This window comes from Protopterus annectens, chromosome 13.part0, assembly GCF_019279795.1.
Source record: "Protopterus annectens isolate FY-2018-M chromosome 13.part0, PAN1.0, whole genome shotgun sequence".
NCBI lineage: Eukaryota > Metazoa > Chordata > Ceratodontiformes > Protopteridae > Protopterus > Protopterus annectens.
This window is the reverse complement of record NC_056747.1, coordinates 1,046,954,663-1,046,980,394: the sequence shown is the minus strand read 5'-3', so window position 1 is coordinate 1,046,980,394 and position 25,732 is coordinate 1,046,954,663. Positions and strand designations below refer to the sequence as shown.

The following is a 25,732-nucleotide window of genomic DNA, read 5'->3' as shown; positions in this document are numbered from 1 at the left end:
TAGCATTTAATAAAATGCTAGTTGCATCCAGTTTTAAATCTTTAAAAATTATCACGTGCTACAGTGGCGTGCTTTCCCTTATAGCTAATATACCACATGTGTAGGCAAGCAGTAACAACTGCACACTCTTCCTGCCTCTTCTTTTTATCATCTATCCCATCATCCACCTTCACTTACCTTCTCCATATAAAATATTAAATGTTCTTCAGACACTTAGAATGCTTAATAGTGAAGTGATAGGTACATTGAAAATTGTGCGTAATAGTGTTTTAAGTGGTAGATGGACTGTATCTAGGTGGTGGAGTTCTCATAGATGAGTTACATTAGCTTCACATTTTATGTCAGTAAATGTATCATTATCAGACTTGGCAAAAAAGATATAAATTGTGATTGCAAATGAAATGTTCAGATTATAAGAAAAATTACATCATTAAACTCAAGGAACAGTAGTAGACAGCACTTTAATCTCTAACTATTGTATATCTACCAAAATCGCAAATGCGTGTTCTGTAGTCCAGTTCATGTAATTCTAAAGGGATGTCTACAGGGAGAGCACTATATTTATAGCTCACTGATCTGACCCATCCTTAGAATGCAAGCCTGCATACTGTAGCCTTATAGCAAGCCACCTGAAGGAACAACTGAGGTGTAATAGTTCATCATAGAAAAATCATTGGAGTGGAAAATGTGAAATGTTTATTCCCTAAGGCTACAAGAACTTCCATTTTTTTCTGTTTCTTCTAGGTTTGTAAGAGGTGACCTTTGCCTGGTTTATAAGCAAAGTTTTAGATAGCTGTCTTTGAAAATATATGCCTGGAATGCACTGTTGTGGGTGACAATACTTGATCAGGGAACCTATTAGTAAAAATAACTAGTATTAGAAGAAAAAAAAACACTGACAGTTACATTACACAACCTTCTCAGGTAAAAGAGACTTGCGTCTTCTGACAAACGGAGATCATCACCACTCATTAACTTCTTCAAAAATAAATCATCTTGACATATGCATATGAAGTAATAAATAATAATATGCAGCTGTAACTGTCAAGTTTCTTAAAGACCAGAAAGATGTAAACTTAAAATCAAGCATATGAATCCATTGTAAAACACTAATGCACAGGGTACTAAAAATATAACTGTACAATATTAACCTCTAGCAATAATTGTTTTATGGATACTACTTGCCACATTATCAAGCTATGTGTGAACATAAAATGGATGGCAGTGTTGTACTTAGCGCTGTTACCTCAGAGTGTTCCATTCTCTGGTTTAGGTCTTGGCTGAAGTTCTCTCTGTGTGAGATCTGATTGCCTTCTCCTTTTTTACTGAATGCTTCAGTTTCACTCCACCAGAGACTTGCCACAGGTGAATCAGCACTCTTCTAAATTACCTGTAAATGTATGTATTTCCAGTTTGTGATGGGTTGGTGTCCCATTCAGGCTGAACTCTTTACCGTATGACCACTAAGTGCCAGAATAAGTTCTGGCTTCCCTACAGACCTGTACAGCATAAAGTGAGCATCTGATAATGAATAAATGAAGGTAAAGTTAACTTCTTTGTACTGTCCAAGTATAAATCTTTCAGTGTACAAATATTTTCTGTGCATGTTTCCATGGCAAATGATACTGCCCATTTCGACGTACCTAATTGTTAAAAAGAAATAAACAAATAATTGTTCAAGATAAAATTGCCATGATTACTATCACATTAAGATTTATAAAAATGTGATAAGGATCAAAACTTTTATAGTTAATTTCTACTTATTTCATGATATTTCATATATTCTTTTGAGACTGCATTGTTAAGGTTAAGACTGATACCTGCATGTTTTCTGACCAATCATTGCTGATGGTGAAATTCAAAATTTTTCAGATTTGTGGAATTTCCCACTGAGTTGCATTCTAGGGTAAAACCTCTTTACCCTGCAGTAAGTCCAATACTGCATTGTGTGCCAGTGCATAACTTTGTAAATGTGACATTAAACATTCATACTTTAGCGTTTTTTCTACATTTATTTTCACATTTTTCTTTGTTTCACTTTTGAGGTACAGGACATGTTTCTTGTTTTCCTATGGACTACAATTGAAAACAGAAAAAATATGCAATCTCACTATCGTAGTTCAAAGAAGTTTTTTCTTGACAACATTTATTTCACATTTTGGTTATGTCTGATTTGCTGAAAGTATTGCAGTGTGCCTTTACTGTGTCACCCTAATACTGGTCTGCTATTTTTATTTATTTATTTAACATTTGTTTACAGGGAAAGTCCGACTTGGAACAAAGCCAATTTTCGGCTGAGGCTTGGGAGAAACAATCCAAATGCATGTCTTTGTAATGTGGGAGGAAACCAGAGCACCTGGAGGAAACCCACACGAAAGCAGGGAGGACATGCAGACTCCGCATAGAAGGCACCCCAGCCAGGAATCGAGCAGGAGAACCTCTTGCTGTAAGGCGACAACGCTACTACTGCACCACTCCGCCATCTACTGTATTCATAATTTCTGTAGGGTGATACACTATGGGAATAATAAAACCTCGCAGCATGTAGTTTGAATTATACTAGGGTTACATTTCTAGGGCACACCTCAGAAATTAGTGTGTTGCTTTATTCCTAAGAGTACCTTCAGAAGGCCCTGTCTTGTTGCTATTTTGCCAATTGTAATAGGTGAAATATTACATATTCTAGCAACACTGGTTCTGCTGTATAATTCTCAGTACCGTACTTTTTGTGAGAGGTGTAACCAGGACTTGTAGAATTGTTCAGCTTTCCAACTGTTTCTATCCCACTTAAGGAATAGCCATATGTCTGATTTGTAAGCACCACACCTCAATACCTCTATGTGAATCTCAAAATAAAACTGCCCTTTCCTATGGCAAATAAGCAGAACATAAACTAAGAATTCTAATATTAGAACCCTCCAGCTGGATAGGTAGTAATTTTAACAAGCATAATTCACACAGTTATTTTCTTTGCTGATTCCCTTTGCATTGCATGATTGCCTTCATTTGTTAAGCTTAACATATTTTCCTGTTTCCAAAACAGAAAAACAAAATTCTTATATACTGTACAAATTTCAGCATGTCTTAACAAAGCATTGTTATTATATTTTTTCCTAACAGCTTGCATATGTCCATAAATTGTTTTAATCTACATACGTTTGTCTTATCTGCATAAAAACATTCACAGCCTTAGCGTACAGATAAATAAATGACATAAGAACATCTACAGTTATAAAAACTATTAACTTTATAAAAAATATTAAAATGCATCAAAAAATCATAAGACATTCCATTATATATCTGCAATAACTACATGCTTTACCTTTAAACATCCCCTTTTTTTCACGGATGGCATACATACCTGATTGTTCTTAGAATTTTCTAAAATACTTTTGATATTTCTTGTATTCTTATTAATGAATATCGGCTTGCTACCTGTTACCCTTATTACATCTTCATTCCCATTAACATTTTCAAATTACCTTCTATTACTTCCTTAATTGATTTTGTGTCTTTACCCTTTTAGTTAATGTACAGCTGGATGTTATTGCTGTCTTTTTCCACAGAACTATTACGCTTTATAATGGGACTATATAAGTGACTCTGTTTTATATTAACCTCCCATACTTTATTAAATAATTCATTTTATATCCTCTTTGTAAAAATAATACACCTAAGTTTTCTTTTAAGAAGACTGGTGTCAGTCTAGAGACTCTAACGATTTGTGACTTAACTACATTATGTTTAATATGCCAGGGATGAAAACTACCTCTGTGCAATTAATTATTAACAATAGAAGGTTTTCAATGTGCTTTATATTCCAAACTACTCCTCTTTTCATTAAAATAAAGTTGTACATCTAGGTAATTTATACTTAACTCATTAACCATTTTAGTGAAAAGATTGGATATCCCATTTCCAATATTATATATTGTGATTATGTAAAGAAGGAATTATAATACCCCAGAAGGCACGTATGATATAATCCAGACATAATAACTACTCATAGCTATCAACACTAAGGCACAACAGACAAGTAATAAAGACATTCTGTTTGTACTTAGAGATCAAAGTAGCTTGATATCCTGTGTAACAAAATAAAGAGGACTGCAGACTGGAGCAAAGAGACCCCAGGTTACATTAGCTGGAAAAGTAACAAACAGGAAACATGGACCTTGTTCACAGAGTCTGTCTACAACCATGTAAATGACAGTACAGAGGATGCTGCACCTACTAGAAGTACGCCCAAAACACTCTAAAAACAAACCACACCAGTGGAATCCTAACCTTAATAAGGTATATAACAAAATGAATAAAAGTCATGGCTAAAATCAGAAAGAGCAACTAGCATATTGATAGGAGCTCTCATTAAACTAAATAGGAAACTAAGAGGACTAAGTCCAACAAGGCCAGTTGCAAAGTCAAGATAATTTCACAGGCTAAAGACAACCACAGAGCATTCTACAGCTGTGACTGAAACCTCAAAGGTAGCACACACCAGTATGCCACATTGGTGGTCAGTGGTGCTGCCTTCACTGAGCAGTGCAATATAGTAAATTTTCTGGATGACAAATTCATCTCAAATGTCACCCCTCTATTTTCCTCACCTCTCCTCATGAAATACACACTAGCAGGGTCTATATTTGATCACCGAATGCTTAAAAAAGCGAACGGTGATTACTCGACCCTATGTAAGTGAAAGCTAACAATATTGAACTGTCAGAACAGCAATTTTTTTCCAAGGGAAAAAAAAATCGCTGTCCAACAAAAAAAATAAATAAATAAAAAACAAAACACTTTGTCCCCCACACCCCCCTGCTTAAATATACAGACTCTGAGACCGCACTACAGTGCCAAAAATGGCAAAGTAACGAAGCGGCCAAAATAATTCTTTCTCAGGGAAAGAATCTGCTTAAAAGCCGCTTCGATATTTTGCCGTTTCAGTCTTTTAAGTTCGACCAAGATGCATTTGAAAGAATGTGTCTTCGGTCTTCCAATAGGAACCCCTACTTGCATAGCACCCCAAACAATAAACAGGGAACAGATCCTGGCTGCACTCACTAAGGCCAAAAACACAGTCTCAGTAGGCCCCAAAAGTATGGAATACCTCCTAAATAGCTTTAAACATGACCTTTGAGAACCACTTGTAACAAATGATCATGGAAATGATCAACAAAGACATAGGCAACCTTCAGACAGCAGACCCAACCCAGGACTTTGACTTTATCATGGGAATCCCATATCTACTAAGCCTGGTGGACTTCTTTGAGGGGAAAATGGTGCATACCACCTACCTAGACCTGGCTAAGGCATTTGATACAATACCTCACTCAGGTATAGTTGACAAACTCAGCAAACTGGACATAAACCTCTAATGCACTGGATTTCCAGCTGGCTCACAGATAGGACCCAGGAAGTCAGGACTGGTGAGACTACCTCCACTAAAAGACTGGCCACCAGCAGGGTACCTCAGGGCTTCATGCTGGGACTGCTCATATTTGGCATCTACTTCTTGGAAGTAAAAGCTAATGGCAAGGGCCTTTGGCTGACCAAATTTCAGATGACTGCAGATTGGAAGCTATCATAGATTCCTCCCATGACACAAACATCTTAAAGACAGTCTAACTCAGACACATAACTGGTGCCAAAGTTTCGGATTAAAACTCAATGCCAAGAAATGCATTATAGTTCCTTTTGGAAAAACTGCCACCCAGATTAATGACTCCATCAAGAAGACTCCCCTAAGAGTTGGCCCAGGTAGTCAGGGAACTGGGAAAATATGCAGACAGTAATCTGGCCTTTGACCAACATGTAGCCAAAGTAGTAAAAAAATCATTTTATGCCAGCAACTTGTAAGTAAGGACATTATACTGAGGTTCAAGAAAGGCCTAGTGCCACTTTATTCAGCCCTTATCAGGTTCAGCATTGCGTATAATGCCCATTTTGGCATGTACCTGACCAGACATAAGCAACAGTTGGAATGCCTTTCCTTACCACAATAACCCAGGGTAGAAACACATTGTCCTATATGGATTGCCTAAAAGCCCTATGTTTATGATTAGTCTCCTACAGGTTACTCAGAGGAGCTCTATGCCTGGCATACAAGGAATACTTGGATCCAGCTCTGATGGACCTTTTGCACATCACTAAAATGAATAGCATCAGAACCACCACTAGATCCAAGGATTTAAACATTACTTGTGACATAAATATGACATGTTGGTGAGCCATATATGTGTCTCAGAGGATCCCTATGCTCTGGAACAGGCCCACTATCCATGTGAAGAAGAATCCACCCCTACCCCTCTTTAAGTGAAACATTGACCAATGAAATAGAGTTCATAAATTTAGCCCTGCTTTGGCCCCCATGTCGCTGATAGAGGCAGACAATAATGCCCAAACTAACATACCCCTCCCACATAACCTCTAGAAACTTCTTAAATAACATACCCCTTCCTAATAAACACCCATGATACAAAGATATGCAACTGGGTTGGGTTGCACAGCTAGGCATATAAAGGCCTTAGTGGTCATTAGCCTGGTATATACCTATGAACCTGTTGCAAGTTATCAGCACTCAGACTTAGCACTACAGGCATGCTCAGTAGCCCATTTTTTAAATATCTACAGGGAATGGACACATTCCTGTGCCAAATTTAGACAGCTCCTCAAGGCACCAATCTTTAAGGTGCTTAATTTGTGCTTTTTTAATTTTTGATATTTCATTTTTATTTTACTTCTCTTAAAGAATAGAAGTATTAAACAGATTATTGTAAGACCAGAAAAAATGTACATATAGATGAATTTCTTTAGTAAATCTTAATTATCAACTATTTACATCTATTCTAACAAATAGACTGAAGACATACTTACCAGAATCAATGAATAATGACCATACAGGTTTCATCTTTAAATGAAACACATAATATAGTATTAGAATTATTATTTTAATCAATGCAGCTAACAAAAAAATAGAAGTAGGTTTTTTAAGTTTTGATATCAAAAAACATTTTATTATGTTAGATGGGATTAATTGTTCAAGGTTGTAGCCTTGTTCAAATTTCCATAGGAATTTATCTCCTAAATTAGAAGTTTATACCTAGGCACCAAAGCTTATGTTAAATTGGACACATTTTTCTATGGCCCAGTGGATCTGAAAAATAAGTAACGAACAAGGGTACCCCTTTATCTCCACTACTATTTTGCCCCATGATAGAACTTTAAACAGAAGTATTTAAAAACAATTAGATCCAATTCAAATTTAATTTGAATAAAATAGGTGATATTATTAAAATAAAATTCTACTGTTCACAGATGGCTTATTGTTAATTATTTCTTAAATAGACATGTCAGTAAATTACATTTATATTATACTGAAAAAATTGAAAATGTCTCACCTCTGCATTCTAATAATAATAAAAACAAATATTTTATGCTAAACAAAAATACAAACACAAGACCCTTTCTAAAATTCTATCTAAACTGGGAGAATCAAGAAATTACATACTTAGTAATAAACTTAAATTAGAAATGTGAGAATATGAGAGATGATGATTACAACAACATTTTAAAGGAGATAAGCAGATTGATTGAGAGGTAGAATAAGCAGGTCTTTAGTTGTGAGGATAGACATTCCCCGGGATTCATGAAGCTCGGCGCAAGGCCGGCGTAAGGCCTGCGCCGGCGGTGCATGGAATAGCCGGCGCAGTAGCGCCATATACATATTAATGAGAGTGCACCGGAATCACAGACACGTGCGTAGTGTACGTGAGCGAGCCCAGGTAGGATGCGTCTGGAGGCGTGTCTAAGCCGGCATGAGGTGAGCAACCTAATGTGCTGACAGCCACGGTCCGCCCACAATAGTAATGGCAGCAGCCAGGTCCTGTGCAGAATGAAACGCACGTACAGTATGCAACATAGTCCCGTCCCAAATTAACGGAGAAGCAAATAGAAGCCACGAAGGCATAAGTGTACCCGTCCAAGGAGCAAAGGATACGCATAAGACCGCGTTCGTCCCGCAATGCACCGTCAGTGTTTACACTCAGAGAAGGTGTACAGCCGCATGTCAGTGCGCCGCACCGACATAGGAGCAGCGACTAAGGTCACCACCTGTCCCACTTTGGTTGTGGCAGTCTCTCTATGGCCAGTTGTGTCCCGAAAAAAACGTATTAGAAATGGCTGATGTGCTACGATTGTAGGACACAATGATATATGGTATTTAATGTAATGGTAGCATGAATTGGTCATGTCTGTAACAGAAATACCTAAATGACACAAGAAACAGAATAAGCAAGCAAATTGCCACAACAATAAGCTTATTATTTAGGCAAACAAGTGAAGTTCTATGCTATATAGTGACCGTTTGTATGTGTCGGCCTGTAAAGTCAGATGTGAGTCACGGAAATATCCCAGATCGGAAACTGGAAAAGGTGGAAACCCCAGTAGCGACATGGCCATGGTCACCAGGGTTACCTGCTGTCCCAATGTGCCATGGACAGTCCCTGATTGGACAGTTGTGTCCCTGCAACAATCGTAAAATGGAAAATGACCTCCGATCCCTGTCAAGAAAATTCACGCAATATACATGTAATAGTAGCATAAAACATATACATTACTATATGAAACACAGACATGGCATAAGAACATAAATAAGGAACCCAAATGCTTACAGAATAAACATAGTATGGCAAACAAGTGAAGTTCTGTCAACTGCACTAGCCGTGGGTATGTGTAGTCCTGCAAATTCCGAAGTTTCCACATAACATGCCCCACTATGGGCATTGGAAAGGTGCCAACCATAATGGTCACAAGCAGTAGTGACAGTACATAGCCGGGTAGCTGTGTTGACATAACAACAGTAAGGAAGCAAGATACCTCAAACACAGGCAAACATGTGCATAGCAACATATCCCACACCCAGCAACGTCTCTGTTGCATACACTGGATGGCGTATGATGAAGTGTAATATCCAGAAGCAGAACCCATGCATTCGGATGTACTACACAATAGCCTCATTGTACATGTCAGTCCCACACATGTATACCTCTGCACCCAAACCTGCTAGCATCCGTGTGCAGTTATACAACCACACACAATGTGCATACCTGAACTGTGGTAAGATGTTTGTGTTAGGCAATGCCACGCAGGAAAATCGTACCCACATGTCACCAACCCACCGCAGGTACAGATATGTAAATGGCTGCATGTGAATGTGTCAGCAGAATGTGTACATCCCGCATGTAGTATGTACCCGTCCAAACCATCTAAGTTTGCATACGACACGGTGCACATAACTGTACACATGTGGACAAGTCAGGTCGTTGGACCACCGCATCGATGATTATCTATGCAGTGAAGTCGATCACATATAGCGGAACAGGTGCCTACCAAACAGGATGTCCTAACAGGGTGCTACAGGCAAAGAAGGGAAGCTGGGACATCACATGTGGAGAGTAGCGTAGCTGGACGGACAAATACACACGGTCAAGGTAAAGGACGGAACAGCATGCATATGGCCGGATGGATGTTGTTCGTAAAATATATAGAAACACATATGAAGTTCCAGTTTAGACTCGAAATACTATATAATGCATTGAATTGTACCGTACAATATGGCAGTAGAACTAAGCCTGCATGTAATTGGTGAAGCTAAGCTGTAGTGTGATGGAATTCTGAACCTGGCAGTAAGCAGTACAGCAGGCTCATGTCTGTCATCATTAATTATTTGCTGGGTTACAGAACAATAAATGTATGTACATGCATAACAGCACTCTTTCCCCAGAGGAGGATGGCCTTGTGAGCTCTATCGAAGATAACAGTACAACTCCTTACCAGAGAGACAAAGCAACGTATTAAGAAATTAACTGTCCACTGTATCGTAACAGTCTAGGGTCCTTGAAACAGCTACAAACACAAAAGGACACTGTAATGTACAAGGTGCCTTGCAAGGCTGTGTTATTCCCATGGGAAAACATTTTAAAAGCACGACCCCAGCACCCACGTATGTATAGACTATTGCGGACCATAGTGATGGAAATGCCCTGTGACCGACCACGTCAGTAAGGTGGGCAAAAGCTGATTGTAAACACTATATAAAGAAACTTCTTACTGTATAGAGTCGGACAAAACACACATACTTGGACTGGATATTATTTAGCCTGCCTGTGTACAGTACTAAAACCTTCCGAACCCGAGCCTCCTGTGTTATCGGCTGTCACTTAGAAAAGCCTACTGATAACTTCAGTCTGGTTTTAACAACTTATTTCACATTGTGATCCTTGTAATCCGGAATTCCCTTGGTAAGCTACAGGTCAGAGTGCATGGCTGGTTAGACATGTACGCTGGAGAATATGCATAAATGCTTCTTCTTGAATGAAAAGACCTCCGACTGAATTGTTGTGTGTAAAAAGGCTGTTTACTGTCTGATCTGTGGCTGAAAAGCGGGAAACTGGATCCCAAGAAGAAAACGTGCAGCCTTAAACAGGAGGCCCAGGTAAGGAGTGTTTGCCTTTATGTCTCAATTGTAGATCAGGGACCAGACTACATTTTGTTTCTGTTAACAGTAGTGATATCGGGTCGAAGACCTACCCACATACTGTTAAATCTGAACATAGGTCAGGGGAACACACAGCAGAGTAAATAGTGATTGTAGACACTACAGTGGATACAGGGAAGGAGACACCACGTGGTATGACAGAAGGGTACGTAGCAGTCGTGTAGAGGATATGGGAGATTATTGAAGACACAGATCATGCGATCCGCGTTTGACGGGTGACGTGAAGAATATGCAATCGCAGAGAGCACATAATGTGAGTTACGCAGCAAAATGGGGTAATAAATATGACATTGATGGTATATTACGCAAAATATCGTTACTGAAACATTGTAATCCCTGAAAATTTGATGCACATGTTCCAGGGTAAACACCTGTTCCACCCTGAGAGGGATAGTCCCTCTTTGGCCAGCCATGTCCTGTAAACAAAACGAACAAATGGCAAATGTCCTGATATCTCAGGACAAACATTTCCCAGATATATATCAAAATGGTAGCATAAAACAGTACATTTGTATGTGGAACAGCAAAATATAAGAATAAACAGAATAAGCAACTGAAATGCTACAACAATTGGTCGCTCTCCTGGCAAAACGTGAATTCCTGTCCTATGTACTGGCCGTGGGTATGCATTTTCCAGGCAAATTACACGTTCCAACCACTAATGTCCCACATTGTGCATTTGAAAAGGTGGCAGCCCTAAGATGTGCAGGCGACAAAACAGCGACAATTGGGTATCCGTCATGCACATCGGTGGACTGAGGTAGTGTACGAAGGGAACAGAACACTACAAATGGCTAAGCATCATACGTTACACAGAGAAGATCATAATACAGTAGTACCGATAGCCCCACAACCCCTACCACCTCCGATACCACATCCAGGATATTAAGCGGGAGGGCAGGCTAGTCCCCACACGTTATCCTGTGGCAACAGAGGTAGCACAACGAACAAATGTAACAGAAGCTATTGAAACCACATCCCGAACACATAACATACCTAGGGACACCCGAGTAAGAACACAGTACTAAAACAGAGTGAGGATATCTGTCAATTAATGGAAGTACCGAACCCTCATGCAGGACAGGAAGGCCAGGACCCAACCCCCGTAGCGTATAGACCGTGGACACCAGAAGATATCTGTAAAGTCATACAGGGAATTCCCCATCCACAAAGTAATCGCTATTCACCATGCAATACCCCTGTATCTCCTGATCGGAAACCAAAAGGGAATGGCGGATGGTACAGTATGTACAAGCTGTAAATCATGTAAGAATACTTAGGGTAGCGTTGGTGCCAGACCCACACACTATATTCAATGCTATGAACATGCCACAGAAGTATGTTACCGTGGTACATATAAGCTATGCTTACTTTGCAATACCTATACATCCACATAGTCCGTATTGCTTTGCATGAAGGCATACACCACTGTGGGAATAGTACAGGACATATGGCACGCGCCAAGTGCAGATGCATGACACAAACCCCAGGATGGGTGTCCCTGCAAAGAGGAACATGTGCCAACTACACCTCCGACAGGTGTACCGCAATAAAACACATGGCAAACACACAGACACACTACTGTCCAACACATGACTGCAACGGAGCCTGGTCAAACACCAACATGAAGCATGCACAAACAGGGACTTGAGTAATGTTTGCCTTAACACCCCAACATAGGCCAAAGAAGAATAGAATGGACATATGCATGTAATGCTGTGAAGGATGTGTGGTAGTCCTCAGTATCACAGTGTTAGGGACACAGATACACTGTCATCAACGGTGACGTATGTGCAACGACACAGCATACCTGCATGTAATACAGAGGACAATCATGTGCCACAGAAATATACAGTGGCGAAAGAGTATAGTGGATAGACAATTGTACATGTGACAAACTATGAATATAGGTTCACACGCCCATAGGTACAGGGTAGGCCATCGTCCCAGGCCCAGCCATAATACTACACCATAGTTAGGATGACTTTGCCAACCTTCTGTGCTTCAGATGAAATACCCATGATATTGCTGTATCTCCGCAAGCACTGATAATGATGTAATCCCTGGCCTATACCTGCAATTCTCCATCCAATGGACAACATAGCTGCGAACAAGGCTATGAAGGATGCCTGTCTCACATGTACTGTGATGTAGATCCACAGCATAATGAGTGTCTGGGTGATATATGTGTCACTCAAACACATCCCATTAATGACCGTGACAAGGTAAATGTCACCTGCCCTAGTGGTTCTGAGGGATGCGGATACAGTAGGTGAAGCATACACATGACATATGGGTTGACATGGCCTCGCATGTCAGGCACAGGTCAACACTAAACAGCAGGTATGTGACGGATGTGGCAGGGTCCTACAAGTGGGGCAGCATTACACAAAATGGTGTCATCCTGCATCTGTACAACAATCAACCTATGTGGGCTTCCCAGCTGCTGTAGGTGTATGGTCAGATACAGTCTGAATGGGGCAATGTAGTAGATCATAGGTGTAACACGTAATGGGTACAAGGAGACAATGACCTAGCCTGATGTAGATGTGAATCCCTGCACCAACAGGTGGGCAATGTAGAAGACCCACACAACCACGATAGCAACGTGTGTGTGGAATGAATGGTGACCGTCAAACACTGTCCCCTGATCCTGGTAATCACCCTGTGCTGAGTGGACAGCCACCTATATGCTGGACAGGGTGACCTAGTAGTTCTCCACAGGTATGATGTTGCATTACGTCGCATTTAGCTGTGGGACATGTCCCTGACAGCAGATATGCATACCTGGGAGGCCCATTTGAAGGATATCTGTGTCAGATGTCTGTCCCACTATGGCACCTGTTTTGCAGTCATCTACAAACACTGTTGCCCATAGCACCCCTGTGTGTGCCTGTACCGTGAAAATGTAGGTGTATGACAGGAGTGCAGACATGGAAGGGCCCCATGGGACACCACTTGTGACAGGCAGTAGGTCTGACATGCTGCCAGCAACTATGACCGTGTGGGTTGTGTCACATAGACAGTTTATAACACATTCTGTGATGTGCGTGTTCACATCCCAGCCAATGGGTTTATCAACGATACCTGAGGGGGTAATGTGATGAAGGGCTTTGCCAGGTCGAGGTAGGCTGTTTGGTCTGCAACACCCCCTTCAGTGGCCTTGGCGACTGTCACACAAATGTCAACCATGATTTAAAGGCATGAAACGCAACTGAACAAGACAAACCGTGTGATGCAAAGTATGTATGTCCCCTATGCAGTCATGTACGAGCCGCAGTATGATCCCTCCCCATGTCTTTGCAGATAGGTCTCCTCAGGGTAATGGGACAGTAATAACCAGCCTCAGTGGAGGTATTGGCCTTGTGACGTGGGACCACAGTTGCCATGTGACACAACCTGGGTACCCTACCTGAGGTGAGGCTACAAAGAAATAGCTGTCCTAACTGTGGGTCCAATTCATAAATGAGATAGTGGAGTACACAGCGGGGTCACCAGCTGGTCTCATGGATGCTATGTCCACTACCCTGGAGAGAGCATGTCCCACCTGTGTGTCACAGAACATTTGGTGACCACAAACCACTGGTACACACATCTCCTCATGTGTGGGGAGGGTGTGGAGATGTCCTCACTGGACTTGTCAGCCTGTATGTTGGCAATGTGTGTATGTTGAGTAAACCCCACCTCTATGTGAACCCAGTCAGAGCATATGTGGGAGTGAGCTCCCAGGTGTCGAGCATAGCAACTGAAGGTGGTATGATTGTTAGCCAGGTCCATGTAGGTATATCTGTGGAATGTGCCCTGGCCAATTTCATGACAGTGTGTAACTCTACACATATGATGACCAAGGGTGTCATACCTCACAAGGTGTCTGCTCCACCTTGTAGTAGCCACCTCCTCGTGTTGTACATCCTGTGTATGGCTGGGGTACACCACACTGGATGCTTGGCATTGGTACAGTGAACCACAGTTGGGTAAGTGAATGACTGGCTCATGCAGTCCTGTAGGTACTGGTAGATGGCAAATGTGATTGATGCAGTGGCTGCCGTACTGTCGACCACTGGCTCAGGGTCCTTAAAGGAGACCACAGTAGTGCAGAATTGTGTAGTCTGCCTCTGAGCAAGCAATGTGTATGGTAACTGGCAACACTCACAGCAACGGATGCCAAAAGCAGAAGCCAATGTCCAAATAACATAGATCAACTTCTGCATGACAATATGTCTTATCATACATGTATTGACACGTGTCTGCTAATTACAATTGCAAATGGCCGTTAAGACTGGCCTAAAGTTCCCGTAATGTACACACTCTGGGGTGTTGTTCGATAATAAAGTGGCAATACCTCCCAATCGTGACCTCTGGGTATGGTATGAAAGTGGTTGTTAACCTGCAACATTGGATGTATAGCATTGGGTTCTGGTGTCGGAAGACATGGTTCCTGTAGCACAACACAGTATGGGTAGTCAAGCACACATCCGCGATTGCTGAACACACAGCATCAGTGAAACCCACTGCTCACAAGGACAGAGTCCGACAAGCTCTACACTTTAAATATGCACAGTGGTGTCCATTGTCGGACCCAAAAATTGACATCACACCAGATTCACGCCTTCTTTCAACACGCACTGAACTCATTGTCGCCACAGGTACACATATGCACCGCAAGCTGTTTAATGTTGATGATAGCTGTCCATGTAATGCAGCACAGATGCACAGAAATACCCAGGGTACCGGTCCATAGAACTGCGCCCACATCACAGTCCCGCACACATGAAGGATGTGTAATGGGTACTGTCGATTGTTGCAGTCAAGGGATTCTGGCATGTAGACTCTGGCTCGTGTTGCTTCGCAGCCAATCCTTTGTCCCGCCTGGGAGGGATGTGTGTAGCACCTGCCATACTATCCGCTAATGATGCAAACCATCCACTGGAGAATGCTAAATGCAGGTGTGAAATGTGTACAGCCTTATACTAGTGTCCAGTAGGCAATTGTCATGGATGGACAACCGTATGGCCAAGATGCCACCCACAACCGCAAACCCGGTAAATTACACAGCCGCGGTAAGGCATAACACAGGAAATACACATAGGGACTGCAGTTGATATTCCACATACAAAGTCGGACCGCCGTGCCAACACCGGCATACAGCACTCAATCTGCCAGCAACAGACTGAGGAGCACCCGCCACCGCACAGCGGAAGAGATGTGCGACCTGTGGAACACATACTAATGGCACACACACAACGTCAAGTAGGATATGTAAACTATGGCATTCCCACCTATGAAGACAACATGGTTAAATGAATACATAGGTAATCAACATGTTCCGTGGTGTTATATTGGAAATACAGTGACGGATATGTCCCATTGGGATGTCTGAGGTTTATATGAAGCAGTTGTTAACCAGCATCTTTGGATGTATGTCATTTGTTCACAGTACTAAATCACCTGGTTATGTAGCACCATGTGGAATGGGTAGTCAAACAGACATCCGCGATTGGGGAACATACACCAGCAGTGAAAAGCACTGGGCAGGTGGACACAGTCCAGCAACATCTAACTTGACATATGCACATCGGTGTCCATTGTAGGACCCAAAAATTTATTCAGAGAATGCCCGCTAGCTTCCTGCATTACTCACGTGATCTCATTGTCGCCACCACGCCACAGGTACACATATGCACGCAAGCCTGTCCAATGTTGTTGATAGCTGTCCATGAAATGCAGCACACATGCACAGGAATACTCAGGGTATCGGGTCCATTGAGCTGCGCCCACATCACAGTCCCGCACACATGAAGGATGTGTAATGGGTACTGTCCACTGTTGCAGTCAAGGGAGTCTGGGTATGTAGAATCTGGCCTCGTGTTGTTTCGCAGGCAATCCTTTGTCCCGCCTGCGGGAGGGATGTGTGCGTAGCACATGCCTCACTCTCCGCTAATAATGCAAACCATCTACCGGAGAATGCAAATGCAGGTGTGAAATGTGTACAGCCCTATACCAGTGTCCAGTAGGCAATTCACATGGATGGACAAGCTGATGACTAAGATGGCACCCATAACTGCAAACCCGTGGAATTACACTGCCGTAGTAAGGCATTACACAAGTAATACACATATGGATTTCAGCTCTTCTTTCCCATACAACAAACACAGACAACCAGCCGATGAAGTCCAAAGCAAAGACGAGGTACTGTAGGGACCGCCAGTGACCACCAGAGCACACCAAGAATTAAAGGCAGTCACCATAGTCTATTGGAGCCCACTTCGTCTGCTTCATAAGCAGACTTATTCAGAATACATACAATGCAGTCCAACCTACTACATTTAAAAGCATTAATTGGTCAGTACATTAGATGTGCTAGGTACTAATTACATGCCTTAAAGGCAGACAAGCAAACAAACCTTACTTGGGTTACAGATCCCACACAGTGAGGACATCAGACATTGCTTCGAAAGGTACAGTCTTCATCGGAAAATAGAAATATATGTACATATATGAAAGATGAACCAACATAAAATGTTTTCCAAATGTCTGACTGTGTAAGATACATATATATGTCCTACGGATTGTGCCAATATATTAACAGAACTGCAGACACCTAGTAATATAAATGAACCATAATATATACACATAAACCGTATGATTATGACTAATGTAAAATAGACCAACGAAATGTAAAGATTCACAATGTGCTAATGTAAATATTCATTTAGAAGGTTACTTAAATAAATCAATTCAGACATCCATGTCTAAATACTAACACAAGGCCAGCGAGGTGCTTGCCCTCACATGTACTGGGATGTTGTTCCACAGCATAGTGAGTGTCTGGGTGATGAATCTGTCCCAACAACACGTTCGATTAATGACAGTGTCAAGGTGTACGCCAGCTGCCCTTGTGGTTCTGAGGATCTAACTTATTTACGTGAAGCATAGTCATCAGATCTGGGTTCGACATAGCCTTGTATGCCAGGCACGGGTCACCTCTGGGCAAGTGGTATGCAACTGTATACAGCTGGAATTCTTTCAGTCGGTCAGTATAACACATATACCTGAGACCCTGCATCTGTTTGTCGATGAACTGTTGGTGCCTTTCCAGCTGCTGCAGGTGTTGGGTCAGATACATTCTGAACGGGCATTGTACCCAATCATAGGGCTAATGAGTGATGAGTACAAGGGGACAATGACCTCCCGTGATCTAGATGTGAATCCCTTCATGATGATGTGGGCAATGTGGAAGGTCTACCTAACTATGTTAGCAACATGTGTGTCTAACGAACGGTTAACAACAACACGTGTCCCCAGATCACTGGTAACCCCTCTGTGCTCAGTGGATTGCCACCTATATGGTAGCTCCGGGTAACCTTGTTCTTCCCGAAGGGTATGCCTATGCATTTCCTGGCATTTAGCTGTAGGACATGTCTCTGGTACCACTTATCCACATCTGTGAGGCACTCCTGAAGGATATCTGTGTCAGATGTGTGTCTGACTTTGGCACCGGTTTGCAGTCATCTGCAAACATTGTCACCCATAACCCCTGTGTATGCGGTACATTGGAAACGTAGATGCTGGAAATAGTGGACCCAGGACTGAGCCCCATGGGACACCACCTGTGACTGGCTGTGAGTATGACATGGCGCCAGCAACTATGGCCATGTGTGTTCTGTGACTTAGCCAGTTTGCAACCCATATGGCGATGTATGGATTTACATTCAAGATGACGGGTTTATCAATTATACCCGAGGGGGGTTGCCGGGTTGAGGTAGGCTGTATGGACTGCTTTACCCTCATCAATGGCCTTGGTGACTGATTCTACAAAGTGAAACACGTAAAGGCATGATCTGACTCTGACCAAGCTAAACTGGGTTGTATCCAAAGTATGCGAGTCCCCTATGTCTTTATCTATGTGTTCCATTATGATCCATCTCCATGGCTTTGCAGATAAGGCTTGTCAAACTAATGGTATGGTAATAACCAGGGTCAGTGGAGGCACCATCTATGTGGAGTGTGACTACAGTCGCCCTGTGCTACTACTCGGCACGCATCCTGAGGTGAGGCTAAGATTAAACAGCTGTCCTAAGTGTGGGTTTAATTCCCCATAGAGTTCCTGGAGTACACAGCTGGGACACCATCTGGACCCATGGATGCTGTGTTGACTGCCTTGGGGCTGGATGTGGGTAATGCTGGACATACCCACGGCAGACGTGGCGCTCCTCGAGTCCGATGCCCAAGGGACCACACACATAGCCGGCCTTAGGCATAGGCCAAGTAGGTAGCCGCCTAGGGTGTTGCTCTACCGGGCACCTTTCCAGACTCTATTTGGTGTAGGTAGACCAGGAGGGGGTAGCGGTGATGTATCAGTGGCAACTTCTGCCTAGGTCACCACTTAACCTAAGGCCACTCTTCCCGTGGGTAATACAGCAGCACCCACACCCAGACGCAGGTCATTGCTAGGGTCATTGCTAGTATGGCATATCATCTATGTCAGGAAACCATATATCCCCAGACATAATGGCACAGCATAATGCCTGTTCGCCGCCAAAGGCAGACATACGCCACCCGCGGTGCGGACGCATCGCGCGAGATGTCCGCTAACAATGTCGACATTGTCTCGCTTTGTGAAACAAACTCCACATAGACATTCAATACTAGACAGCGACGGAGAACCCGATGTCCTCGTGGCTGAGCTGTTCAACCTGTTCCGCCATGTTAAATGTGTGTAGCACAGCGGAACCGGCCCAAACCAAGCAACGGACATGTCTGTGGCTCAGTGAAAGTCGCCACGCAATGGTAAACCCTTGTAATATTGCGACACAGGCCATACATACGGAGGGTTAGTAATGGAAATTGGTCCGTTCGACCAGACCGTGTGCAATTAGTATAACAGGATCTACAACGGGTACACCGCCAATCGGCACACGGTTACGTAATAATTGGGGCCGTGACATGGTACCACGGACACGGACAAAACGTGCCCATGTGACTCATCTAACATTCGCACAGGGTCAGGGCAGTCCCGCAGTGGGCGGACAAGACCAAACCCAAAGCACCACAGCAACACCCTGACAATCAAGGCCTGTATGCGATGGGATATAAGCAGCTGTCATCTGAACAGCCCTGCGGTGACGACATATGCATCCTGGGCCATGAGCGAGGGGAATTAGGAATGTTCAACATGCAGTACCGCACCTTTCCCAGCAGGAGAATGGATGCCTGTGACGCGGTGTGCGGGGGATATGTAAATGTACATAGGTACCATGGGTATGCATATTAATGACAACGAACAGCTAACGGTACTGGTCACAGTAACCGCAAACGGAATGCAGTCACGCTTGAATTACGACTATAGAACATATAGATGTGCACGCACGTAATGCGCGCCCATGCTGCAAAGACTGTTACATATATAAAGCTGTAAGTGCTTTCTGCACACGCCCACAACCGGATCAGACATATGTTACCGAATAGTCACAAGTAACGCAAAACACGAACCACACAGACACTGTAAACATATATAAACGGACTACGGATATGCATGTGCGCCGCGCTGCAACCCACAATCCGACATGCGAGTGTGCGTGTGTGTGATCCAGTGGAACCAGGAAGGTTACGGATGTCTCCTCCACACATTTACATTCATAATTGTAAAATATATGCTTAAATAGTACTTATTGATTCCATGCTTTGTTATCGTAATGCTACTATTATACACATTGATATACAATATCCTGATCAACACACTACATTCTAAGGTGCACTCACAACAATTATCAACTATGTGTCAGGATACTGATTGTATTTACCAATATTGTATATATATTAACACATTGTTGCCGTATTATTGTTTCCATGAAGTAAGGCATGCAACACTGATATGTATATGTCACGTTATAATCAAGACTTGGAGCACTGTCCACCTAACTATGAGCAGGTTTATTGATTATTTCGCTTTAAACCGACTCTGAAGGAAGTGTATAAGGGACGGCTATGTCATGCATTCCGCATCCGACGATGCCCCATGTTAGTAGGTGAAAGAGCTCAGTATCCTCTCACTGTGGAGTCTATCGTATTTGACAGTGTCTGTTTTGCCGATATATGTTCCATAATGTCGATTATGAAGATGGGCAGGACGCAAGGTTTGCTGTATTTCCGCATACTGGCACGTGGATATAGATAGGCCATGTCATACAAACGATGGGTAGTCAAGCAGACATCCACGATTGGGGAACATACAGCGCAGTCAATACCACTGGCCAGATGGTGACAGTCCAACACGCTCTACACTTTACAAATGCACATCGGTGTCCATTGTAGGACTCCAAAATTACGGCGCTTGTCTGCTATCCATCGGGATCAGCCAATCAGAGTACTAACCGTGACTACGGCACAGCTAGACATATGCACCACCAGCGTGTTTAAGGTTGATGATACCTGCCCATGACATGCAGGACATATGAACAGAGGTCCCCAGACTGCCGTGTCCATACATGTGCGCCCATATCCCAGTTCCGCACACATGAAGGATGTGTCATGCGCACTGGGGGTTGCAGCCATGGTATCCTGGGTATGCAAAATGGGGCTCGTGTTGTTTGGCAGATAATCCGCTGTCCCGCCTGGGAGGGCTGCGGGTACAGGACGTGCCTTAGTCCCCAGTAAGGATGCAAAGCATCCATTGGGTAATGCTAAAGGCAGGTGTGAAATGTGTTCAGCCCTACATCAGTGTCCAGTAGGCATTTCCCAAGGATGGACAAACGACGGACAAGATGGCACCCATAATAGCAAACCTGGTGGAATCACACAGCCGTAGTAAGGCATGACACAGGACATACAGATGGAAACAACAGTAGATACACCCCGTGGGCATGCATCCTGCCGCGTAATCCCAGCGCATACAGCAGCCAAGGTGCTATCAAGTATGTGGGATCACCCGCCCACTCATGCGGAACATAATGCGACCTGTGGATCACATATTAATGGCACACCATCAACGACAAGTAGGAAGGTCATACTATCGTTAAAATATGGCGCTTCCACACATAAACAACATACTGTCATGAATAAATAGGTTCTACATGTACCTTCTGTGTTATAATGACAATACAGTGGCGGATAGTTCACAATGGTACCTCTGAGGATTATCTAAAGCAGTTGCCAACCTGCAGTACTACAGTAACACCATATGGGTAAATTGTGGAAGGACACGGGTTCCGTAGCACTACATAATATGGGTAGGCGGACAGACATCCGGGACTGGGGAACATACGGCGCAGTCAAACCCACTGGCCGAATGGACACAGTCCAACATGTTCTAAACTTTACATATGCACATCGGTGTCCATTGCAGGACCCAAAAATTACTCCTTAAGTAAGTGTGGGCAACATAGTGTGAACTGAAAGAGGTGACAGCCGTGACTATGGCACAGGTAGATATATGCACCACAAGCGTCTTCAAGGGTGATGACAGCCGCCATGAAATGCAGGACATATGAATAGGACTCCCCAGGCTGCTGCGCCCATACACGCACGCTCATTATCCCATTTCCGCACACATGAAGGGTGTGCAAGGGTACTGTCGAGGGTTGCAGACATGGGATCGTGGGTATGCAAAATGGGTGTCGGTGTGGATTGGCAGATGATTCGTTGTCCCGCCTGCAGCGGACCTGGCCATGGCATATGCGTTACTCCGCAATACTAATACCGATCATCCACCGGAAATGGAGAATGCAGCTGTGAAATGTTGACAGCCCGATACTAGTGTCCAGTAGGCAGTTCCCATGGATGGACAAACGACGGCCAAGATGGCACCCATAGCTGCAAACCTGGGGGAATCCCACAGCTGTTGCAAGGCATAACCCAGGGAATACAGATAGGGTCTACAGTAGACACCCCATTCAAAGCCAGACCGATGGGCAGATACCGCGCATACAGCACTCAATCTGCCAGCACATCTATGGGGATCACACGCCCATACAGTGGAACAGATGGGTCACCTGTGTAAACATACCAATGGCACAATCTCCACGCCTGCTGGGAATGACATACGGTTGTCAAACTATGGCGCTACAACAATGAAAGACATCCTTCGTGAATTAATAGGAGTGATGTCAATAGACCATGGCAAACACCCAATGAACAGGGAAGACTTGCTGGCACCCTATGGCCACAAACCATGTCACACATAGGTAGATGGAACAGTCAACTTAAACATTTCGTCCACGACAGGTCGCATATGGTATCCAAAGGTACTTCATAGACATGTATGCGTTATCACCCGCTGGCCCCGTGGAGACTTACACATAACATGGAAGTATCCAGGCTTTAAATGTCCACCCTTACACTTCCAGTTGTCACTGTCTATGCGAGCAATGGAGATTTAGCCACAGCATAGAAAGCAGGGACGCATTGCTAACTAAACACACACATGTCAACATCACAGAAAGCATACTATGAACACACGTATTACATGATATTGTACTATGAAACACAAACAAACCAGCAACCTGCAGCAAGAATAGTCCCCGTAGTTCGACACAACACAAGTCTTCGTAACATTTAAACAGTTCATTACAACATGCAACGCTTTCGTTGTGTCCACAACGTGTGCAGAATAACAGCTATAAATATCGTTCACAATCAACAATGTGAGTCTTTACATGATTTTACATATCACCCTGTTGATTGTGAACACTTAAACAATTTGCTTATTCAGTAGTATTTGGCGAAAGCAACGGAAACACACACACACACGGAAGGGACGGAGATGAACCTACGCCTATTTACATGAACTCAGTACAGTATGAAGCATTCACAGAACGCTACCGAAAGTTAACTGACGTGAGCGCTGTCAGAGGCATACTTGTAGGCTGGTGACGCCACCCGAAGACAATAGTTGGCAATAGCCAAGGCATGTGTTGCGGAGCGCCTAAAAGCATAATCAGTCGCAGAGGCAGCTGGAAACACACACACACAGACACACACACACGGAAGGGACGGGGACGAACCTACGCCTATCTACATGAACACACTACAGTATGAAGCATTTACAGAACGCTACCGACTTTACTGAACAGAGCGCTGTCACAGGCATACTTGTAGGCTGCTGACGCCACCAAGAAGACAATAGTTGGCAATAGCCAAGGCATGTGTTGCGGAGCCGCCTAAAAGCATAATCAGTCGCAGAGGCAGCTGGAAACACACACACACAGAGACACACACACACGGAAGGGACGGGGACGAACCTACGCCTATCTACATGAACACACTACAGTATGAAGCATTTACAGAACGCTGCCACCGACTTTACTGAACAGAGCGCTGTCACACGCATACTTGTAGGCTGCTGACGCCACCAAGAAGACAATAGTTGGCAATAGCCAAGGCATGTGTTGCGGAGCGCCTAAAAGCATAATCAGTCGCAGAGGCAGCTGGAAACACACACACACAGAGACACACACACACGGAAGGGACGGGGACGAACCTACGCCTATCTACATGAACACACTACAGTATGAAGCATTTACAGAACGCTACCGACTTTACTGAACAGAGCGCTGTCACACGGCATACTTGTAGGCTGCTGACGCCACCCGAAAGACAATAGTTGGCAATAGCCAAGGCATGTGTTGCGGAGCCGCCTAAAAGCATAATCAGTCGCAGAGGCAGCTGGAAACACATACACACAGAGACACACACACACGGAAGGGACGGGGACGAACCTACGCCTATCTACATGAACACACTACAGTATGAAGCATTTACAGAACGCGCCACCGACTTTACTGAACAGAGCGCTGTCACAGGCATACTTGTAGGCTGCTGACGCCACCCGAAGACAATAGTTGGCAATAGCCAAGGCATGTGTTGCGGAGCGCCTAAAAGCATAATCAGTCGCAGAGGCAGCTGGAAACACACACACACAGAGACGCACACACACGGAAGGGACGGGGACGAACCTACGCCTATCTACATGAAAACACTACAGTATGAAGCATTTACAGAACGCTGCCACCGACTTTACTGAACAGAGCGCTGTCACACGCATACTTGTAGGCTGCTGACGCCACCAAGAAGACAATAGTTGGCAATAGCCAAGGCATGTGTTGCGGAGCACCTAAAAGCATAATCAGTCGCAGAGGCAGCTGGAAACACACACACACAGAGACACACACACACGGAAGGGACGGGGACGAACCTACGCCTATCTACATGAACACACTACAGTATGAAGCATTTACAGAACGCTGCCACCGACTTTACTGAACAGAGCGCTGTCACACGCATACTTGTAGGCTGCTGACGCCACCCACAAGACAATAGTTGGCAATAGCCAAGGCATGTGTTGCGGAGCGTCTAAAAGCATAATCAGTCGCAGAGGCAGCTGGAAACACACACACACAGAGACACACACACACGGAAGGGACGGGGGACGAACCTACGCCTATCTACATGAACACACTACAGTATGAAGCATTTACAGAACGCCACCGACTTTACTGAACAGAGCGCTGTCACACGCATACTTGTAGGCTGCTGACGCCACCAAGAAGACAATAGTTGGCAATAGCCAAGGCATGTGTTGCGGAGCGTCTAAAAGCATAATCAGTCGCAGAGGCAGCTGGAAACACACACACACAGAGACACACACACACACACACACACGGAAGGGACGGGGGACGAACCTACGCCTATCTACATGAACACACTACAGTATGAAGCATTTACAGAACGCGCTACCGACTTTACTGAACAGAGCGCTGTCACACGTACTTGTAGGCTGCTGACGCCACCAAGAAGACAATAGTTGGCAATAGCCAAGGCATGTGTTGTGGAGCGTCTAAAAGCATGATCAGTCGCAGAGGCAGCTGGAAACACACACACACACACACACACACACACACACACACACACACACACACACACGGATGGGACGGGGGACGAACCGACGCCTATCTACATGAACACACTACAGTATGAAGCATTTACAGAACGCGCTACCGAGTTTACTGAGCAGAGCGCTGTCAGGAGGCATACCCCTACGTGAGTGGTATCATTTGCAGAGGCAATGCGCCCGATCGGGAGTTAGGACAGAGTGCGCAGTCACGCAGTCTGTTACCATCCTGTCGCCAGACACCAACACGTTAGTGCTGCAGTCGGGAATAACAAGTAACTACTGATCAG

General features: G+C 43.9%; 1 protein-coding gene across 1 annotated transcript in view; it reads left to right on the top strand.

Moving 5' to 3' along the window:
• LOC122788109 (melanoregulin-like) overlaps nt 1-25,732 on the top strand; it is a 264,965-nt gene that overhangs the window by 45,330 nt on the left and 193,903 nt on the right. The window lies entirely within an intron of this gene.